The 17,887-nt window shown below is 54.0% G+C and overlaps 40 non-coding genes across 40 annotated transcripts; all 40 read left to right on the plus strand.

The window, feature by feature from the left end:
- Positions 1 to 347: 347 nt before the first annotated feature.
- On the plus strand, positions 348 to 429 carry Trnal-uag. The gene has a single exon. It is a non-coding gene; the product is annotated as a tRNA-Leu (tRNA).
- An 80-nt stretch (positions 430 to 509) lies between these two features.
- Trnal-cag lies at positions 510 to 591 on the plus strand. Its single transcript has one exon. It is a non-coding gene; the product is annotated as a tRNA-Leu (tRNA).
- Positions 592 to 874: 283 nt separating this feature from the next.
- Positions 875 to 946, plus strand: Trnae-cuc. Its single transcript has one exon. It is a non-coding gene; the product is annotated as a tRNA-Glu (tRNA).
- A 386-nt stretch (positions 947 to 1,332) lies between these two features.
- Trnah-gug lies at positions 1,333 to 1,404 on the plus strand. Its single transcript has one exon. It is a non-coding gene; the product is annotated as a tRNA-His (tRNA).
- A 747-nt stretch (positions 1,405 to 2,151) lies between these two features.
- Positions 2,152 to 2,233, plus strand: Trnal-uag. The gene has a single exon. It is a non-coding gene; the product is annotated as a tRNA-Leu (tRNA).
- Positions 2,234 to 2,313: 80 nt separating this feature from the next.
- On the plus strand, positions 2,314 to 2,395 carry Trnal-cag. Its single transcript has one exon. It is a non-coding gene; the product is annotated as a tRNA-Leu (tRNA).
- Positions 2,396 to 2,678: 283 nt separating this feature from the next.
- Positions 2,679 to 2,750, plus strand: Trnae-cuc. The gene has a single exon. It is a non-coding gene; the product is annotated as a tRNA-Glu (tRNA).
- Positions 2,751 to 3,136: 386 nt separating this feature from the next.
- Positions 3,137 to 3,208, plus strand: Trnah-gug. The gene has a single exon. It is a non-coding gene; the product is annotated as a tRNA-His (tRNA).
- Positions 3,209 to 3,955: 747 nt separating this feature from the next.
- Trnal-uag lies at positions 3,956 to 4,037 on the plus strand. Its single transcript has one exon. It is a non-coding gene; the product is annotated as a tRNA-Leu (tRNA).
- Positions 4,038 to 4,117: 80 nt separating this feature from the next.
- On the plus strand, positions 4,118 to 4,199 carry Trnal-cag. The gene has a single exon. It is a non-coding gene; the product is annotated as a tRNA-Leu (tRNA).
- Positions 4,200 to 4,482: 283 nt separating this feature from the next.
- Positions 4,483 to 4,554, plus strand: Trnae-cuc. The gene has a single exon. It is a non-coding gene; the product is annotated as a tRNA-Glu (tRNA).
- Positions 4,555 to 4,940: 386 nt separating this feature from the next.
- Trnah-gug lies at positions 4,941 to 5,012 on the plus strand. The gene has a single exon. It is a non-coding gene; the product is annotated as a tRNA-His (tRNA).
- Positions 5,013 to 5,759: 747 nt separating this feature from the next.
- Positions 5,760 to 5,841, plus strand: Trnal-uag. Its single transcript has one exon. It is a non-coding gene; the product is annotated as a tRNA-Leu (tRNA).
- Positions 5,842 to 5,921: 80 nt separating this feature from the next.
- Trnal-cag lies at positions 5,922 to 6,003 on the plus strand. The gene has a single exon. It is a non-coding gene; the product is annotated as a tRNA-Leu (tRNA).
- A 283-nt stretch (positions 6,004 to 6,286) lies between these two features.
- On the plus strand, positions 6,287 to 6,358 carry Trnae-cuc. The gene has a single exon. It is a non-coding gene; the product is annotated as a tRNA-Glu (tRNA).
- A 386-nt stretch (positions 6,359 to 6,744) lies between these two features.
- On the plus strand, positions 6,745 to 6,816 carry Trnah-gug. The gene has a single exon. It is a non-coding gene; the product is annotated as a tRNA-His (tRNA).
- Positions 6,817 to 7,563: 747 nt separating this feature from the next.
- Trnal-uag lies at positions 7,564 to 7,645 on the plus strand. Its single transcript has one exon. It is a non-coding gene; the product is annotated as a tRNA-Leu (tRNA).
- An 80-nt stretch (positions 7,646 to 7,725) lies between these two features.
- Trnal-cag lies at positions 7,726 to 7,807 on the plus strand. Its single transcript has one exon. It is a non-coding gene; the product is annotated as a tRNA-Leu (tRNA).
- A 283-nt stretch (positions 7,808 to 8,090) lies between these two features.
- Positions 8,091 to 8,162, plus strand: Trnae-cuc. Its single transcript has one exon. It is a non-coding gene; the product is annotated as a tRNA-Glu (tRNA).
- Positions 8,163 to 8,548: 386 nt separating this feature from the next.
- Positions 8,549 to 8,620, plus strand: Trnah-gug. Its single transcript has one exon. It is a non-coding gene; the product is annotated as a tRNA-His (tRNA).
- Positions 8,621 to 9,367: 747 nt separating this feature from the next.
- On the plus strand, positions 9,368 to 9,449 carry Trnal-uag. Its single transcript has one exon. It is a non-coding gene; the product is annotated as a tRNA-Leu (tRNA).
- An 80-nt stretch (positions 9,450 to 9,529) lies between these two features.
- Positions 9,530 to 9,611, plus strand: Trnal-cag. Its single transcript has one exon. It is a non-coding gene; the product is annotated as a tRNA-Leu (tRNA).
- A 283-nt stretch (positions 9,612 to 9,894) lies between these two features.
- Trnae-cuc lies at positions 9,895 to 9,966 on the plus strand. The gene has a single exon. It is a non-coding gene; the product is annotated as a tRNA-Glu (tRNA).
- A 386-nt stretch (positions 9,967 to 10,352) lies between these two features.
- Trnah-gug lies at positions 10,353 to 10,424 on the plus strand. Its single transcript has one exon. It is a non-coding gene; the product is annotated as a tRNA-His (tRNA).
- A 747-nt stretch (positions 10,425 to 11,171) lies between these two features.
- Trnal-uag lies at positions 11,172 to 11,253 on the plus strand. The gene has a single exon. It is a non-coding gene; the product is annotated as a tRNA-Leu (tRNA).
- Positions 11,254 to 11,333: 80 nt separating this feature from the next.
- On the plus strand, positions 11,334 to 11,415 carry Trnal-cag. The gene has a single exon. It is a non-coding gene; the product is annotated as a tRNA-Leu (tRNA).
- A 283-nt stretch (positions 11,416 to 11,698) lies between these two features.
- Trnae-cuc lies at positions 11,699 to 11,770 on the plus strand. Its single transcript has one exon. It is a non-coding gene; the product is annotated as a tRNA-Glu (tRNA).
- A 386-nt stretch (positions 11,771 to 12,156) lies between these two features.
- On the plus strand, positions 12,157 to 12,228 carry Trnah-gug. Its single transcript has one exon. It is a non-coding gene; the product is annotated as a tRNA-His (tRNA).
- Positions 12,229 to 12,975: 747 nt separating this feature from the next.
- On the plus strand, positions 12,976 to 13,057 carry Trnal-uag. Its single transcript has one exon. It is a non-coding gene; the product is annotated as a tRNA-Leu (tRNA).
- Positions 13,058 to 13,137: 80 nt separating this feature from the next.
- Positions 13,138 to 13,219, plus strand: Trnal-cag. The gene has a single exon. It is a non-coding gene; the product is annotated as a tRNA-Leu (tRNA).
- Positions 13,220 to 13,502: 283 nt separating this feature from the next.
- On the plus strand, positions 13,503 to 13,574 carry Trnae-cuc. Its single transcript has one exon. It is a non-coding gene; the product is annotated as a tRNA-Glu (tRNA).
- Positions 13,575 to 13,960: 386 nt separating this feature from the next.
- On the plus strand, positions 13,961 to 14,032 carry Trnah-gug. The gene has a single exon. It is a non-coding gene; the product is annotated as a tRNA-His (tRNA).
- Positions 14,033 to 14,779: 747 nt separating this feature from the next.
- On the plus strand, positions 14,780 to 14,861 carry Trnal-uag. The gene has a single exon. It is a non-coding gene; the product is annotated as a tRNA-Leu (tRNA).
- Positions 14,862 to 14,941: 80 nt separating this feature from the next.
- Trnal-cag lies at positions 14,942 to 15,023 on the plus strand. The gene has a single exon. It is a non-coding gene; the product is annotated as a tRNA-Leu (tRNA).
- A 283-nt stretch (positions 15,024 to 15,306) lies between these two features.
- Trnae-cuc lies at positions 15,307 to 15,378 on the plus strand. The gene has a single exon. It is a non-coding gene; the product is annotated as a tRNA-Glu (tRNA).
- A 386-nt stretch (positions 15,379 to 15,764) lies between these two features.
- Trnah-gug lies at positions 15,765 to 15,836 on the plus strand. The gene has a single exon. It is a non-coding gene; the product is annotated as a tRNA-His (tRNA).
- A 747-nt stretch (positions 15,837 to 16,583) lies between these two features.
- Trnal-uag lies at positions 16,584 to 16,665 on the plus strand. Its single transcript has one exon. It is a non-coding gene; the product is annotated as a tRNA-Leu (tRNA).
- An 80-nt stretch (positions 16,666 to 16,745) lies between these two features.
- Trnal-cag lies at positions 16,746 to 16,827 on the plus strand. The gene has a single exon. It is a non-coding gene; the product is annotated as a tRNA-Leu (tRNA).
- A 283-nt stretch (positions 16,828 to 17,110) lies between these two features.
- Positions 17,111 to 17,182, plus strand: Trnae-cuc. The gene has a single exon. It is a non-coding gene; the product is annotated as a tRNA-Glu (tRNA).
- A 386-nt stretch (positions 17,183 to 17,568) lies between these two features.
- On the plus strand, positions 17,569 to 17,640 carry Trnah-gug. The gene has a single exon. It is a non-coding gene; the product is annotated as a tRNA-His (tRNA).
- Positions 17,641 to 17,887: the final 247 nt, after the last annotated feature.

Below are 17,887 nucleotides of genomic sequence, written 5' to 3' on the forward strand. Positions count from 1 at the left end.
TCTTCAAGTGTAACCTCCTTGAGCTCACATATGTTTGATACATGGAGCATTCTAGCTCCGCCTGACAGTTACAGCTACGATACTTTAGTGGTTACGGAAGGCCCAGGTTCGAAACCTGGTCACGGTACGAAAACGTCTCTTGACGCTGTCTCCTTAACTGCGACAGCTACAGACAAGTGGCGTCGCTACCATACGGCGGGCACGGCTTTTTCTTGCTGTGGATGGCCTAAAGAGACGCTTCCAGTGGGAGAGCAGTGGAAATACATGGCACGGCGATTGCCAAGATACTTCCATTTCGAAGTGATCTTTGTAGTACAAAGGAAACGTTTTGCCGCTGCTGCCCCAACGGTAACGTGGCCGAGCGGTCTAAGGCGCTGGTTTTAGGCACCAGTCTCTTCGGAGGCGTGGGTTCGAATCCCACCGTTGCCACTTTTTACGTCTCATTTTTGTGCCGTTGCGGTGTGTTCTCGTGGAGTGGGACGCAGCTCTTGTGACGCGCGTGTTGTGTAGGTAGCGTGGCCGAGCGGTCTAAGGCGCTGGTTTCAGGCACCATTCTCTTCGGAGGCGTGGGTTCGAATCCCACAGCTGCCAAACGTGTAATGTTTCCTGTGTCGAAGGCAGATGCACTCATTGCCCGCAAAGGAAACAGCACAACAAGGCGTGAGCGTCTGCTTGGTGAATTGTCGTAGAACAGTGCGTGGTGCAACGACAGGATTTTCAGGCACCTTTTGCTCTCATCATTGCTGGCGTTCGTCTCCACGAAATGCGTCCGGAGCACGCCGTTCTATAACGCGAGAGAGTGGATTTTTTACAGTTGTCGTCAGTCAACCGTGGGTGGCTGCTGCGTTCGCTGGAAAGAGCACTGCCGTCGTTATCCGGTGTGGTCTAGTGGCTAGGATACCTGGCTCTCACCCAGGAGGCCCGGGTTCGATTCCCGGTACCGGAATTGCGCGTTTTTATTGCTCCTCTTATGCGACTTGTCTCGACTTTGCTCGACTGACGCTACGCTGACGCGTGCAGAAAGCTACGTTAAGTATGACTCGCGGCAACACCTGACGGCGAGAGAGATGCGGCGTCTATCCACTTGTTATCGAGCCACATACCGGTACCTGTAGTCAAGAGGCTTGGAGGACTGCAAGACATTGCCACGGAGGTGAATGCAGCTAACCACTGTAGTTAGTGTCCTGACAGCGCAGGCACGTTCATTTGCTCGTATACATGTGATGGAGACCGTGTCTGACACTGCTGTGGCGTACACCTTGGCCTAGGCTTTGCTGGGTATCGCCACTTGCATTCGAGCCAGCTGCCTTCGCGTGCGCCTCCGTGGCCATGGCCGTGATCGTCTAGTGGTTAGGACATTGCGTTGTGGCCGCAATAACCCAGGTTCGAATCCTGGTCACGGCAATTTTGAAAGTTTTGCCTTGCTGCCGTTGCAATGACGAGTACTCGAAATGACAGTACTCTGTTGATTTTTTCACTCGTGTTCCGCAGGCCGCAGTTTGCACTACCACTTCATCCCCAACACGTAATGTCGCCTCCCAGAGCGCAGACGTCCGCTGCTCTCTGTAGTCGAAAAGGGCAGTTGTTTGAAGTGCGATGGATGAGCAGCCAGTCCCAGCAGAACAGGAAGCTGTGGCGTGCACTGTTTGTACAAATGCTAGGAACACTGGCGCACCAAGCAGCGCATGTAGCGTGGCCGAGCGCTTTAAGGCGCTGGTTTAAGGCACCAGTATCTCTGTAGGCGCGGTTTCGAATCCCGTAGCTGCCGGCGGTTTTGCTGTGATCGCGTTAACCTGGCGCTTTTTCTTCAAGTGTAACCTCCTTGAGCTCACATATGTTTGATACATGGAGCATTCTAGCTCCGCCTGACAGTTACAGCTACGATACTTTAGTGGTTACGGAAGGCCCAGGTTCGAAACCTGGTCACGGTACGAAAACGTCTCTTGACGCTGTCTCCTTAACTGCGACAGCTACAGACAAGTGGCGTCGCTACCATACGGCGGGCACGGCTTTTTCTTGCTGTGGATGGCCTAAAGAGACGCTTCCAGTGGGAGAGCAGTGGAAATACATGGCACGGCGATTGCCAAGATACTTCCATTTCGAAGTGATCTTTGTAGTACAAAGGAAACGTTTTGCCGCTGCTGCCCCAACGGTAACGTGGCCGAGCGGTCTAAGGCGCTGGTTTTAGGCACCAGTCTCTTCGGAGGCGTGGGTTCGAATCCCACCGTTGCCACTTTTTACGTCTCATTTTTGTGCCGTTGCGGTGTGTTCTCGTGGAGTGGGACGCAGCTCTTGTGACGCGCGTGTTGTGTAGGTAGCGTGGCCGAGCGGTCTAAGGCGCTGGTTTCAGGCACCATTCTCTTCGGAGGCGTGGGTTCGAATCCCACAGCTGCCAAACGTGTAATGTTTCCTGTGTCGAAGGCAGATGCACTCATTGCCCGCAAAGGAAACAGCACAACAAGGCGTGAGCGTCTGCTTGGTGAATTGTCGTAGAACAGTGCGTGGTGCAACGACAGGATTTTCAGGCACCTTTTGCTCTCATCATTGCTGGCGTTCGTCTCCACGAAATGCGTCCGGAGCACGCCGTTCTATAACGCGAGAGAGTGGATTTTTTACAGTTGTCGTCAGTCAACCGTGGGTGGCTGCTGCGTTCGCTGGAAAGAGCACTGCCGTCGTTATCCGGTGTGGTCTAGTGGCTAGGATACCTGGCTCTCACCCAGGAGGCCCGGGTTCGATTCCCGGTACCGGAATTGCGCGTTTTTATTGCTCCTCTTATGCGACTTGTCTCGACTTTGCTCGACTGACGCTACGCTGACGCGTGCAGAAAGCTACGTTAAGTATGACTCGCGGCAACACCTGACGGCGAGAGAGATGCGGCGTCTATCCACTTGTTATCGAGCCACATACCGGTACCTGTAGTCAAGAGGCTTGGAGGACTGCAAGACATTGCCACGGAGGTGAATGCAGCTAACCACTGTAGTTAGTGTCCTGACAGCGCAGGCACGTTCATTTGCTCGTATACATGTGATGGAGACCGTGTCTGACACTGCTGTGGCGTACACCTTGGCCTAGGCTTTGCTGGGTATCGCCACTTGCATTCGAGCCAGCTGCCTTCGCGTGCGCCTCCGTGGCCATGGCCGTGATCGTCTAGTGGTTAGGACATTGCGTTGTGGCCGCAATAACCCAGGTTCGAATCCTGGTCACGGCAATTTTGAAAGTTTTGCCTTGCTGCCGTTGCAATGACGAGTACTCGAAATGACAGTACTCTGTTGATTTTTTCACTCGTGTTCCGCAGGCCGCAGTTTGCACTACCACTTCATCCCCAACACGTAATGTCGCCTCCCAGAGCGCAGACGTCCGCTGCTCTCTGTAGTCGAAAAGGGCAGTTGTTTGAAGTGCGATGGATGAGCAGCCAGTCCCAGCAGAACAGGAAGCTGTGGCGTGCACTGTTTGTACAAATGCTAGGAACACTGGCGCACCAAGCAGCGCATGTAGCGTGGCCGAGCGCTTTAAGGCGCTGGTTTAAGGCACCAGTATCTCTGTAGGCGCGGTTTCGAATCCCGTAGCTGCCGGCGGTTTTGCTGTGATCGCGTTAACCTGGCGCTTTTTCTTCAAGTGTAACCTCCTTGAGCTCACATATGTTTGATACATGGAGCATTCTAGCTCCGCCTGACAGTTACAGCTACGATACTTTAGTGGTTACGGAAGGCCCAGGTTCGAAACCTGGTCACGGTACGAAAACGTCTCTTGACGCTGTCTCCTTAACTGCGACAGCTACAGACAAGTGGCGTCGCTACCATACGGCGGGCACGGCTTTTTCTTGCTGTGGATGGCCTAAAGAGACGCTTCCAGTGGGAGAGCAGTGGAAATACATGGCACGGCGATTGCCAAGATACTTCCATTTCGAAGTGATCTTTGTAGTACAAAGGAAACGTTTTGCCGCTGCTGCCCCAACGGTAACGTGGCCGAGCGGTCTAAGGCGCTGGTTTTAGGCACCAGTCTCTTCGGAGGCGTGGGTTCGAATCCCACCGTTGCCACTTTTTACGTCTCATTTTTGTGCCGTTGCGGTGTGTTCTCGTGGAGTGGGACGCAGCTCTTGTGACGCGCGTGTTGTGTAGGTAGCGTGGCCGAGCGGTCTAAGGCGCTGGTTTCAGGCACCATTCTCTTCGGAGGCGTGGGTTCGAATCCCACAGCTGCCAAACGTGTAATGTTTCCTGTGTCGAAGGCAGATGCACTCATTGCCCGCAAAGGAAACAGCACAACAAGGCGTGAGCGTCTGCTTGGTGAATTGTCGTAGAACAGTGCGTGGTGCAACGACAGGATTTTCAGGCACCTTTTGCTCTCATCATTGCTGGCGTTCGTCTCCACGAAATGCGTCCGGAGCACGCCGTTCTATAACGCGAGAGAGTGGATTTTTTACAGTTGTCGTCAGTCAACCGTGGGTGGCTGCTGCGTTCGCTGGAAAGAGCACTGCCGTCGTTATCCGGTGTGGTCTAGTGGCTAGGATACCTGGCTCTCACCCAGGAGGCCCGGGTTCGATTCCCGGTACCGGAATTGCGCGTTTTTATTGCTCCTCTTATGCGACTTGTCTCGACTTTGCTCGACTGACGCTACGCTGACGCGTGCAGAAAGCTACGTTAAGTATGACTCGCGGCAACACCTGACGGCGAGAGAGATGCGGCGTCTATCCACTTGTTATCGAGCCACATACCGGTACCTGTAGTCAAGAGGCTTGGAGGACTGCAAGACATTGCCACGGAGGTGAATGCAGCTAACCACTGTAGTTAGTGTCCTGACAGCGCAGGCACGTTCATTTGCTCGTATACATGTGATGGAGACCGTGTCTGACACTGCTGTGGCGTACACCTTGGCCTAGGCTTTGCTGGGTATCGCCACTTGCATTCGAGCCAGCTGCCTTCGCGTGCGCCTCCGTGGCCATGGCCGTGATCGTCTAGTGGTTAGGACATTGCGTTGTGGCCGCAATAACCCAGGTTCGAATCCTGGTCACGGCAATTTTGAAAGTTTTGCCTTGCTGCCGTTGCAATGACGAGTACTCGAAATGACAGTACTCTGTTGATTTTTTCACTCGTGTTCCGCAGGCCGCAGTTTGCACTACCACTTCATCCCCAACACGTAATGTCGCCTCCCAGAGCGCAGACGTCCGCTGCTCTCTGTAGTCGAAAAGGGCAGTTGTTTGAAGTGCGATGGATGAGCAGCCAGTCCCAGCAGAACAGGAAGCTGTGGCGTGCACTGTTTGTACAAATGCTAGGAACACTGGCGCACCAAGCAGCGCATGTAGCGTGGCCGAGCGCTTTAAGGCGCTGGTTTAAGGCACCAGTATCTCTGTAGGCGCGGTTTCGAATCCCGTAGCTGCCGGCGGTTTTGCTGTGATCGCGTTAACCTGGCGCTTTTTCTTCAAGTGTAACCTCCTTGAGCTCACATATGTTTGATACATGGAGCATTCTAGCTCCGCCTGACAGTTACAGCTACGATACTTTAGTGGTTACGGAAGGCCCAGGTTCGAAACCTGGTCACGGTACGAAAACGTCTCTTGACGCTGTCTCCTTAACTGCGACAGCTACAGACAAGTGGCGTCGCTACCATACGGCGGGCACGGCTTTTTCTTGCTGTGGATGGCCTAAAGAGACGCTTCCAGTGGGAGAGCAGTGGAAATACATGGCACGGCGATTGCCAAGATACTTCCATTTCGAAGTGATCTTTGTAGTACAAAGGAAACGTTTTGCCGCTGCTGCCCCAACGGTAACGTGGCCGAGCGGTCTAAGGCGCTGGTTTTAGGCACCAGTCTCTTCGGAGGCGTGGGTTCGAATCCCACCGTTGCCACTTTTTACGTCTCATTTTTGTGCCGTTGCGGTGTGTTCTCGTGGAGTGGGACGCAGCTCTTGTGACGCGCGTGTTGTGTAGGTAGCGTGGCCGAGCGGTCTAAGGCGCTGGTTTCAGGCACCATTCTCTTCGGAGGCGTGGGTTCGAATCCCACAGCTGCCAAACGTGTAATGTTTCCTGTGTCGAAGGCAGATGCACTCATTGCCCGCAAAGGAAACAGCACAACAAGGCGTGAGCGTCTGCTTGGTGAATTGTCGTAGAACAGTGCGTGGTGCAACGACAGGATTTTCAGGCACCTTTTGCTCTCATCATTGCTGGCGTTCGTCTCCACGAAATGCGTCCGGAGCACGCCGTTCTATAACGCGAGAGAGTGGATTTTTTACAGTTGTCGTCAGTCAACCGTGGGTGGCTGCTGCGTTCGCTGGAAAGAGCACTGCCGTCGTTATCCGGTGTGGTCTAGTGGCTAGGATACCTGGCTCTCACCCAGGAGGCCCGGGTTCGATTCCCGGTACCGGAATTGCGCGTTTTTATTGCTCCTCTTATGCGACTTGTCTCGACTTTGCTCGACTGACGCTACGCTGACGCGTGCAGAAAGCTACGTTAAGTATGACTCGCGGCAACACCTGACGGCGAGAGAGATGCGGCGTCTATCCACTTGTTATCGAGCCACATACCGGTACCTGTAGTCAAGAGGCTTGGAGGACTGCAAGACATTGCCACGGAGGTGAATGCAGCTAACCACTGTAGTTAGTGTCCTGACAGCGCAGGCACGTTCATTTGCTCGTATACATGTGATGGAGACCGTGTCTGACACTGCTGTGGCGTACACCTTGGCCTAGGCTTTGCTGGGTATCGCCACTTGCATTCGAGCCAGCTGCCTTCGCGTGCGCCTCCGTGGCCATGGCCGTGATCGTCTAGTGGTTAGGACATTGCGTTGTGGCCGCAATAACCCAGGTTCGAATCCTGGTCACGGCAATTTTGAAAGTTTTGCCTTGCTGCCGTTGCAATGACGAGTACTCGAAATGACAGTACTCTGTTGATTTTTTCACTCGTGTTCCGCAGGCCGCAGTTTGCACTACCACTTCATCCCCAACACGTAATGTCGCCTCCCAGAGCGCAGACGTCCGCTGCTCTCTGTAGTCGAAAAGGGCAGTTGTTTGAAGTGCGATGGATGAGCAGCCAGTCCCAGCAGAACAGGAAGCTGTGGCGTGCACTGTTTGTACAAATGCTAGGAACACTGGCGCACCAAGCAGCGCATGTAGCGTGGCCGAGCGCTTTAAGGCGCTGGTTTAAGGCACCAGTATCTCTGTAGGCGCGGTTTCGAATCCCGTAGCTGCCGGCGGTTTTGCTGTGATCGCGTTAACCTGGCGCTTTTTCTTCAAGTGTAACCTCCTTGAGCTCACATATGTTTGATACATGGAGCATTCTAGCTCCGCCTGACAGTTACAGCTACGATACTTTAGTGGTTACGGAAGGCCCAGGTTCGAAACCTGGTCACGGTACGAAAACGTCTCTTGACGCTGTCTCCTTAACTGCGACAGCTACAGACAAGTGGCGTCGCTACCATACGGCGGGCACGGCTTTTTCTTGCTGTGGATGGCCTAAAGAGACGCTTCCAGTGGGAGAGCAGTGGAAATACATGGCACGGCGATTGCCAAGATACTTCCATTTCGAAGTGATCTTTGTAGTACAAAGGAAACGTTTTGCCGCTGCTGCCCCAACGGTAACGTGGCCGAGCGGTCTAAGGCGCTGGTTTTAGGCACCAGTCTCTTCGGAGGCGTGGGTTCGAATCCCACCGTTGCCACTTTTTACGTCTCATTTTTGTGCCGTTGCGGTGTGTTCTCGTGGAGTGGGACGCAGCTCTTGTGACGCGCGTGTTGTGTAGGTAGCGTGGCCGAGCGGTCTAAGGCGCTGGTTTCAGGCACCATTCTCTTCGGAGGCGTGGGTTCGAATCCCACAGCTGCCAAACGTGTAATGTTTCCTGTGTCGAAGGCAGATGCACTCATTGCCCGCAAAGGAAACAGCACAACAAGGCGTGAGCGTCTGCTTGGTGAATTGTCGTAGAACAGTGCGTGGTGCAACGACAGGATTTTCAGGCACCTTTTGCTCTCATCATTGCTGGCGTTCGTCTCCACGAAATGCGTCCGGAGCACGCCGTTCTATAACGCGAGAGAGTGGATTTTTTACAGTTGTCGTCAGTCAACCGTGGGTGGCTGCTGCGTTCGCTGGAAAGAGCACTGCCGTCGTTATCCGGTGTGGTCTAGTGGCTAGGATACCTGGCTCTCACCCAGGAGGCCCGGGTTCGATTCCCGGTACCGGAATTGCGCGTTTTTATTGCTCCTCTTATGCGACTTGTCTCGACTTTGCTCGACTGACGCTACGCTGACGCGTGCAGAAAGCTACGTTAAGTATGACTCGCGGCAACACCTGACGGCGAGAGAGATGCGGCGTCTATCCACTTGTTATCGAGCCACATACCGGTACCTGTAGTCAAGAGGCTTGGAGGACTGCAAGACATTGCCACGGAGGTGAATGCAGCTAACCACTGTAGTTAGTGTCCTGACAGCGCAGGCACGTTCATTTGCTCGTATACATGTGATGGAGACCGTGTCTGACACTGCTGTGGCGTACACCTTGGCCTAGGCTTTGCTGGGTATCGCCACTTGCATTCGAGCCAGCTGCCTTCGCGTGCGCCTCCGTGGCCATGGCCGTGATCGTCTAGTGGTTAGGACATTGCGTTGTGGCCGCAATAACCCAGGTTCGAATCCTGGTCACGGCAATTTTGAAAGTTTTGCCTTGCTGCCGTTGCAATGACGAGTACTCGAAATGACAGTACTCTGTTGATTTTTTCACTCGTGTTCCGCAGGCCGCAGTTTGCACTACCACTTCATCCCCAACACGTAATGTCGCCTCCCAGAGCGCAGACGTCCGCTGCTCTCTGTAGTCGAAAAGGGCAGTTGTTTGAAGTGCGATGGATGAGCAGCCAGTCCCAGCAGAACAGGAAGCTGTGGCGTGCACTGTTTGTACAAATGCTAGGAACACTGGCGCACCAAGCAGCGCATGTAGCGTGGCCGAGCGCTTTAAGGCGCTGGTTTAAGGCACCAGTATCTCTGTAGGCGCGGTTTCGAATCCCGTAGCTGCCGGCGGTTTTGCTGTGATCGCGTTAACCTGGCGCTTTTTCTTCAAGTGTAACCTCCTTGAGCTCACATATGTTTGATACATGGAGCATTCTAGCTCCGCCTGACAGTTACAGCTACGATACTTTAGTGGTTACGGAAGGCCCAGGTTCGAAACCTGGTCACGGTACGAAAACGTCTCTTGACGCTGTCTCCTTAACTGCGACAGCTACAGACAAGTGGCGTCGCTACCATACGGCGGGCACGGCTTTTTCTTGCTGTGGATGGCCTAAAGAGACGCTTCCAGTGGGAGAGCAGTGGAAATACATGGCACGGCGATTGCCAAGATACTTCCATTTCGAAGTGATCTTTGTAGTACAAAGGAAACGTTTTGCCGCTGCTGCCCCAACGGTAACGTGGCCGAGCGGTCTAAGGCGCTGGTTTTAGGCACCAGTCTCTTCGGAGGCGTGGGTTCGAATCCCACCGTTGCCACTTTTTACGTCTCATTTTTGTGCCGTTGCGGTGTGTTCTCGTGGAGTGGGACGCAGCTCTTGTGACGCGCGTGTTGTGTAGGTAGCGTGGCCGAGCGGTCTAAGGCGCTGGTTTCAGGCACCATTCTCTTCGGAGGCGTGGGTTCGAATCCCACAGCTGCCAAACGTGTAATGTTTCCTGTGTCGAAGGCAGATGCACTCATTGCCCGCAAAGGAAACAGCACAACAAGGCGTGAGCGTCTGCTTGGTGAATTGTCGTAGAACAGTGCGTGGTGCAACGACAGGATTTTCAGGCACCTTTTGCTCTCATCATTGCTGGCGTTCGTCTCCACGAAATGCGTCCGGAGCACGCCGTTCTATAACGCGAGAGAGTGGATTTTTTACAGTTGTCGTCAGTCAACCGTGGGTGGCTGCTGCGTTCGCTGGAAAGAGCACTGCCGTCGTTATCCGGTGTGGTCTAGTGGCTAGGATACCTGGCTCTCACCCAGGAGGCCCGGGTTCGATTCCCGGTACCGGAATTGCGCGTTTTTATTGCTCCTCTTATGCGACTTGTCTCGACTTTGCTCGACTGACGCTACGCTGACGCGTGCAGAAAGCTACGTTAAGTATGACTCGCGGCAACACCTGACGGCGAGAGAGATGCGGCGTCTATCCACTTGTTATCGAGCCACATACCGGTACCTGTAGTCAAGAGGCTTGGAGGACTGCAAGACATTGCCACGGAGGTGAATGCAGCTAACCACTGTAGTTAGTGTCCTGACAGCGCAGGCACGTTCATTTGCTCGTATACATGTGATGGAGACCGTGTCTGACACTGCTGTGGCGTACACCTTGGCCTAGGCTTTGCTGGGTATCGCCACTTGCATTCGAGCCAGCTGCCTTCGCGTGCGCCTCCGTGGCCATGGCCGTGATCGTCTAGTGGTTAGGACATTGCGTTGTGGCCGCAATAACCCAGGTTCGAATCCTGGTCACGGCAATTTTGAAAGTTTTGCCTTGCTGCCGTTGCAATGACGAGTACTCGAAATGACAGTACTCTGTTGATTTTTTCACTCGTGTTCCGCAGGCCGCAGTTTGCACTACCACTTCATCCCCAACACGTAATGTCGCCTCCCAGAGCGCAGACGTCCGCTGCTCTCTGTAGTCGAAAAGGGCAGTTGTTTGAAGTGCGATGGATGAGCAGCCAGTCCCAGCAGAACAGGAAGCTGTGGCGTGCACTGTTTGTACAAATGCTAGGAACACTGGCGCACCAAGCAGCGCATGTAGCGTGGCCGAGCGCTTTAAGGCGCTGGTTTAAGGCACCAGTATCTCTGTAGGCGCGGTTTCGAATCCCGTAGCTGCCGGCGGTTTTGCTGTGATCGCGTTAACCTGGCGCTTTTTCTTCAAGTGTAACCTCCTTGAGCTCACATATGTTTGATACATGGAGCATTCTAGCTCCGCCTGACAGTTACAGCTACGATACTTTAGTGGTTACGGAAGGCCCAGGTTCGAAACCTGGTCACGGTACGAAAACGTCTCTTGACGCTGTCTCCTTAACTGCGACAGCTACAGACAAGTGGCGTCGCTACCATACGGCGGGCACGGCTTTTTCTTGCTGTGGATGGCCTAAAGAGACGCTTCCAGTGGGAGAGCAGTGGAAATACATGGCACGGCGATTGCCAAGATACTTCCATTTCGAAGTGATCTTTGTAGTACAAAGGAAACGTTTTGCCGCTGCTGCCCCAACGGTAACGTGGCCGAGCGGTCTAAGGCGCTGGTTTTAGGCACCAGTCTCTTCGGAGGCGTGGGTTCGAATCCCACCGTTGCCACTTTTTACGTCTCATTTTTGTGCCGTTGCGGTGTGTTCTCGTGGAGTGGGACGCAGCTCTTGTGACGCGCGTGTTGTGTAGGTAGCGTGGCCGAGCGGTCTAAGGCGCTGGTTTCAGGCACCATTCTCTTCGGAGGCGTGGGTTCGAATCCCACAGCTGCCAAACGTGTAATGTTTCCTGTGTCGAAGGCAGATGCACTCATTGCCCGCAAAGGAAACAGCACAACAAGGCGTGAGCGTCTGCTTGGTGAATTGTCGTAGAACAGTGCGTGGTGCAACGACAGGATTTTCAGGCACCTTTTGCTCTCATCATTGCTGGCGTTCGTCTCCACGAAATGCGTCCGGAGCACGCCGTTCTATAACGCGAGAGAGTGGATTTTTTACAGTTGTCGTCAGTCAACCGTGGGTGGCTGCTGCGTTCGCTGGAAAGAGCACTGCCGTCGTTATCCGGTGTGGTCTAGTGGCTAGGATACCTGGCTCTCACCCAGGAGGCCCGGGTTCGATTCCCGGTACCGGAATTGCGCGTTTTTATTGCTCCTCTTATGCGACTTGTCTCGACTTTGCTCGACTGACGCTACGCTGACGCGTGCAGAAAGCTACGTTAAGTATGACTCGCGGCAACACCTGACGGCGAGAGAGATGCGGCGTCTATCCACTTGTTATCGAGCCACATACCGGTACCTGTAGTCAAGAGGCTTGGAGGACTGCAAGACATTGCCACGGAGGTGAATGCAGCTAACCACTGTAGTTAGTGTCCTGACAGCGCAGGCACGTTCATTTGCTCGTATACATGTGATGGAGACCGTGTCTGACACTGCTGTGGCGTACACCTTGGCCTAGGCTTTGCTGGGTATCGCCACTTGCATTCGAGCCAGCTGCCTTCGCGTGCGCCTCCGTGGCCATGGCCGTGATCGTCTAGTGGTTAGGACATTGCGTTGTGGCCGCAATAACCCAGGTTCGAATCCTGGTCACGGCAATTTTGAAAGTTTTGCCTTGCTGCCGTTGCAATGACGAGTACTCGAAATGACAGTACTCTGTTGATTTTTTCACTCGTGTTCCGCAGGCCGCAGTTTGCACTACCACTTCATCCCCAACACGTAATGTCGCCTCCCAGAGCGCAGACGTCCGCTGCTCTCTGTAGTCGAAAAGGGCAGTTGTTTGAAGTGCGATGGATGAGCAGCCAGTCCCAGCAGAACAGGAAGCTGTGGCGTGCACTGTTTGTACAAATGCTAGGAACACTGGCGCACCAAGCAGCGCATGTAGCGTGGCCGAGCGCTTTAAGGCGCTGGTTTAAGGCACCAGTATCTCTGTAGGCGCGGTTTCGAATCCCGTAGCTGCCGGCGGTTTTGCTGTGATCGCGTTAACCTGGCGCTTTTTCTTCAAGTGTAACCTCCTTGAGCTCACATATGTTTGATACATGGAGCATTCTAGCTCCGCCTGACAGTTACAGCTACGATACTTTAGTGGTTACGGAAGGCCCAGGTTCGAAACCTGGTCACGGTACGAAAACGTCTCTTGACGCTGTCTCCTTAACTGCGACAGCTACAGACAAGTGGCGTCGCTACCATACGGCGGGCACGGCTTTTTCTTGCTGTGGATGGCCTAAAGAGACGCTTCCAGTGGGAGAGCAGTGGAAATACATGGCACGGCGATTGCCAAGATACTTCCATTTCGAAGTGATCTTTGTAGTACAAAGGAAACGTTTTGCCGCTGCTGCCCCAACGGTAACGTGGCCGAGCGGTCTAAGGCGCTGGTTTTAGGCACCAGTCTCTTCGGAGGCGTGGGTTCGAATCCCACCGTTGCCACTTTTTACGTCTCATTTTTGTGCCGTTGCGGTGTGTTCTCGTGGAGTGGGACGCAGCTCTTGTGACGCGCGTGTTGTGTAGGTAGCGTGGCCGAGCGGTCTAAGGCGCTGGTTTCAGGCACCATTCTCTTCGGAGGCGTGGGTTCGAATCCCACAGCTGCCAAACGTGTAATGTTTCCTGTGTCGAAGGCAGATGCACTCATTGCCCGCAAAGGAAACAGCACAACAAGGCGTGAGCGTCTGCTTGGTGAATTGTCGTAGAACAGTGCGTGGTGCAACGACAGGATTTTCAGGCACCTTTTGCTCTCATCATTGCTGGCGTTCGTCTCCACGAAATGCGTCCGGAGCACGCCGTTCTATAACGCGAGAGAGTGGATTTTTTACAGTTGTCGTCAGTCAACCGTGGGTGGCTGCTGCGTTCGCTGGAAAGAGCACTGCCGTCGTTATCCGGTGTGGTCTAGTGGCTAGGATACCTGGCTCTCACCCAGGAGGCCCGGGTTCGATTCCCGGTACCGGAATTGCGCGTTTTTATTGCTCCTCTTATGCGACTTGTCTCGACTTTGCTCGACTGACGCTACGCTGACGCGTGCAGAAAGCTACGTTAAGTATGACTCGCGGCAACACCTGACGGCGAGAGAGATGCGGCGTCTATCCACTTGTTATCGAGCCACATACCGGTACCTGTAGTCAAGAGGCTTGGAGGACTGCAAGACATTGCCACGGAGGTGAATGCAGCTAACCACTGTAGTTAGTGTCCTGACAGCGCAGGCACGTTCATTTGCTCGTATACATGTGATGGAGACCGTGTCTGACACTGCTGTGGCGTACACCTTGGCCTAGGCTTTGCTGGGTATCGCCACTTGCATTCGAGCCAGCTGCCTTCGCGTGCGCCTCCGTGGCCATGGCCGTGATCGTCTAGTGGTTAGGACATTGCGTTGTGGCCGCAATAACCCAGGTTCGAATCCTGGTCACGGCAATTTTGAAAGTTTTGCCTTGCTGCCGTTGCAATGACGAGTACTCGAAATGACAGTACTCTGTTGATTTTTTCACTCGTGTTCCGCAGGCCGCAGTTTGCACTACCACTTCATCCCCAACACGTAATGTCGCCTCCCAGAGCGCAGACGTCCGCTGCTCTCTGTAGTCGAAAAGGGCAGTTGTTTGAAGTGCGATGGATGAGCAGCCAGTCCCAGCAGAACAGGAAGCTGTGGCGTGCACTGTTTGTACAAATGCTAGGAACACTGGCGCACCAAGCAGCGCATGTAGCGTGGCCGAGCGCTTTAAGGCGCTGGTTTAAGGCACCAGTATCTCTGTAGGCGCGGTTTCGAATCCCGTAGCTGCCGGCGGTTTTGCTGTGATCGCGTTAACCTGGCGCTTTTTCTTCAAGTGTAACCTCCTTGAGCTCACATATGTTTGATACATGGAGCATTCTAGCTCCGCCTGACAGTTACAGCTACGATACTTTAGTGGTTACGGAAGGCCCAGGTTCGAAACCTGGTCACGGTACGAAAACGTCTCTTGACGCTGTCTCCTTAACTGCGACAGCTACAGACAAGTGGCGTCGCTACCATACGGCGGGCACGGCTTTTTCTTGCTGTGGATGGCCTAAAGAGACGCTTCCAGTGGGAGAGCAGTGGAAATACATGGCACGGCGATTGCCAAGATACTTCCATTTCGAAGTGATCTTTGTAGTACAAAGGAAACGTTTTGCCGCTGCTGCCCCAACGGTAACGTGGCCGAGCGGTCTAAGGCGCTGGTTTTAGGCACCAGTCTCTTCGGAGGCGTGGGTTCGAATCCCACCGTTGCCACTTTTTACGTCTCATTTTTGTGCCGTTGCGGTGTGTTCTCGTGGAGTGGGACGCAGCTCTTGTGACGCGCGTGTTGTGTAGGTAGCGTGGCCGAGCGGTCTAAGGCGCTGGTTTCAGGCACCATTCTCTTCGGAGGCGTGGGTTCGAATCCCACAGCTGCCAAACGTGTAATGTTTCCTGTGTCGAAGGCAGATGCACTCATTGCCCGCAAAGGAAACAGCACAACAAGGCGTGAGCGTCTGCTTGGTGAATTGTCGTAGAACAGTGCGTGGTGCAACGACAGGATTTTCAGGCACCTTTTGCTCTCATCATTGCTGGCGTTCGTCTCCACGAAATGCGTCCGGAGCACGCCGTTCTATAACGCGAGAGAGTGGATTTTTTACAGTTGTCGTCAGTCAACCGTGGGTGGCTGCTGCGTTCGCTGGAAAGAGCACTGCCGTCGTTATCCGGTGTGGTCTAGTGGCTAGGATACCTGGCTCTCACCCAGGAGGCCCGGGTTCGATTCCCGGTACCGGAATTGCGCGTTTTTATTGCTCCTCTTATGCGACTTGTCTCGACTTTGCTCGACTGACGCTACGCTGACGCGTGCAGAAAGCTACGTTAAGTATGACTCGCGGCAACACCTGACGGCGAGAGAGATGCGGCGTCTATCCACTTGTTATCGAGCCACATACCGGTACCTGTAGTCAAGAGGCTTGGAGGACTGCAAGACATTGCCACGGAGGTGAATGCAGCTAACCACTGTAGTTAGTGTCCTGACAGCGCAGGCACGTTCATTTGCTCGTATACATGTGATGGAGACCGTGTCTGACACTGCTGTGGCGTACACCTTGGCCTAGGCTTTGCTGGGTATCGCCACTTGCATTCGAGCCAGCTGCCTTCGCGTGCGCCTCCGTGGCCATGGCCGTGATCGTCTAGTGGTTAGGACATTGCGTTGTGGCCGCAATAACCCAGGTTCGAATCCTGGTCACGGCAATTTTGAAAGTTTTGCCTTGCTGCCGTTGCAATGACGAGTACTCGAAATGACAGTACTCTGTTGATTTTTTCACTCGTGTTCCGCAGGCCGCAGTTTGCACTACCACTTCATCCCCAACACGTAATGTCGCCTCCCAGAGCGCAGACGTCCGCTGCTCTCTGTAGTCGAAAAGGGCAGTTGTTTGAAGTGCGATGGATGAGCAGCCAGTCCCAGCAGAACAGGAAGCTGTGGCGTGCACTGTTTGTACAAATGCTAGGAACACTGGCGCACCAAGCAGCGCATGTAGCGTGGCCGAGCGCTTTAAGGCGCTGGTTTAAGGCACCAGTATCTCTGTAGGCGCGGTTTCGAATCCCGTAGCTGCCGGCGGTTTTGCTGTGATCGCGTTAACCTGGCGCTTTTTCTTCAAGTGTAACCTCCTTGAGCTCACATATGTTTGATACATGGAGCATTCTAGCTCCGCCTGACAGTTACAGCTACGATACTTTAGTGGTTACGGAAGGCCCAGGTTCGAAACCTGGTCACGGTACGAAAACGTCTCTTGACGCTGTCTCCTTAACTGCGACAGCTACAGACAAGTGGCGTCGCTACCATACGGCGGGCACGGCTTTTTCTTGCTGTGGATGGCCTAAAGAGACGCTTCCAGTGGGAGAGCAGTGGAAATACATGGCACGGCGATTGCCAAGATACTTCCATTTCGAAGTGATCTTTGTAGTACAAAGGAAACGTTTTGCCGCTGCTGCCCCAACGGTAACGTGGCCGAGCGGTCTAAGGCGCTGGTTTTAGGCACCAGTCTCTTCGGAGGCGTGGGTTCGAATCCCACCGTTGCCACTTTTTACGTCTCATTTTTGTGCCGTTGCGGTGTGTTCTCGTGGAGTGGGACGCAGCTCTTGTGACGCGCGTGTTGTGTAGGTAGCGTGGCCGAGCGGTCTAAGGCGCTGGTTTCAGGCACCATTCTCTTCGGAGGCGTGGGTTCGAATCCCACAGCTGCCAAACGTGTAATGTTTCCTGTGTCGAAGGCAGATGCACTCATTGCCCGCAAAGGAAACAGCACAACAAGGCGTGAGCGTCTGCTTGGTGAATTGTCGTAGAACAGTGCGTGGTGCAACGACAGGATTTTCAGGCACCTTTTGCTCTCATCATTGCTGGCGTTCGTCTCCACGAAATGCGTCCGGAGCACGCCGTTCTATAACGCGAGAGAGTGGATTTTTTACAGTTGTCGTCAGTCAACCGTGGGTGGCTGCTGCGTTCGCTGGAAAGAGCACTGCCGTCGTTATCCGGTGTGGTCTAGTGGCTAGGATACCTGGCTCTCACCCAGGAGGCCCGGGTTCGATTCCCGGTACCGGAATTGCGCGTTTTTATTGCTCCTCTTATGCGACTTGTCTCGACTTTGCTCGACTGACGCTACGCTGACGCGTGCAGAAAGCTACGTTAAGTATGACTCGCGGCAACACCTGACGGCGAGAGAGATGCGGCGTCTATCCACTTGTTATCGAGCCACATACCGGTACCTGTAGTCAAGAGGCTTGGAGGACTGCAAGACATTGCCACGGAGGTGAATGCAGCTAACCACTGTAGTTAGTGTCCTGACAGCGCAGGCACGTTCATTTGCTCGTATACATGTGATGGAGACCGTGTCTGACACTGCTGTGGCGTACACCTTGGCCTAGGCTTTGCTGGGTATCGCCACTTGCATTCGAGCCAGCTGCCTTCGCGTGCGCCTCCGTGGCCATGGCCGTGATCGTCTAGTGGTTAGGACATTGCGTTGTGGCCGCAATAACCCAGGTTCGAATCCTGGTCACGGCAATTTTGAAAGTTTTGCCTTGCTGCCGTTGCAATGACGAGTACTCGAAATGACAGTACTCTGTTGATTTTTTCACTCGTGTTCCGCAGGCCGCAGTTTGCACTACCACTTCATCCCCAACACGTAATGTCGCCTCCCAGAGCGCAGACGTCCGCTGCTCTCTGTAGTCGAAAAGGGCAGTTGTTTGAAGTGCGATGGATGAGCAGCCAGTCCCAGCAGAACAGGAAGCTGTGGCGTGCACTGTTTGTA

The sequence above is a fragment of the Schistocerca americana genome, chromosome 1 (genome assembly GCF_021461395.2).
Source record: "Schistocerca americana isolate TAMUIC-IGC-003095 chromosome 1, iqSchAmer2.1, whole genome shotgun sequence".
Lineage (NCBI taxonomy): Eukaryota > Metazoa > Arthropoda > Insecta > Orthoptera > Acrididae > Schistocerca > Schistocerca americana.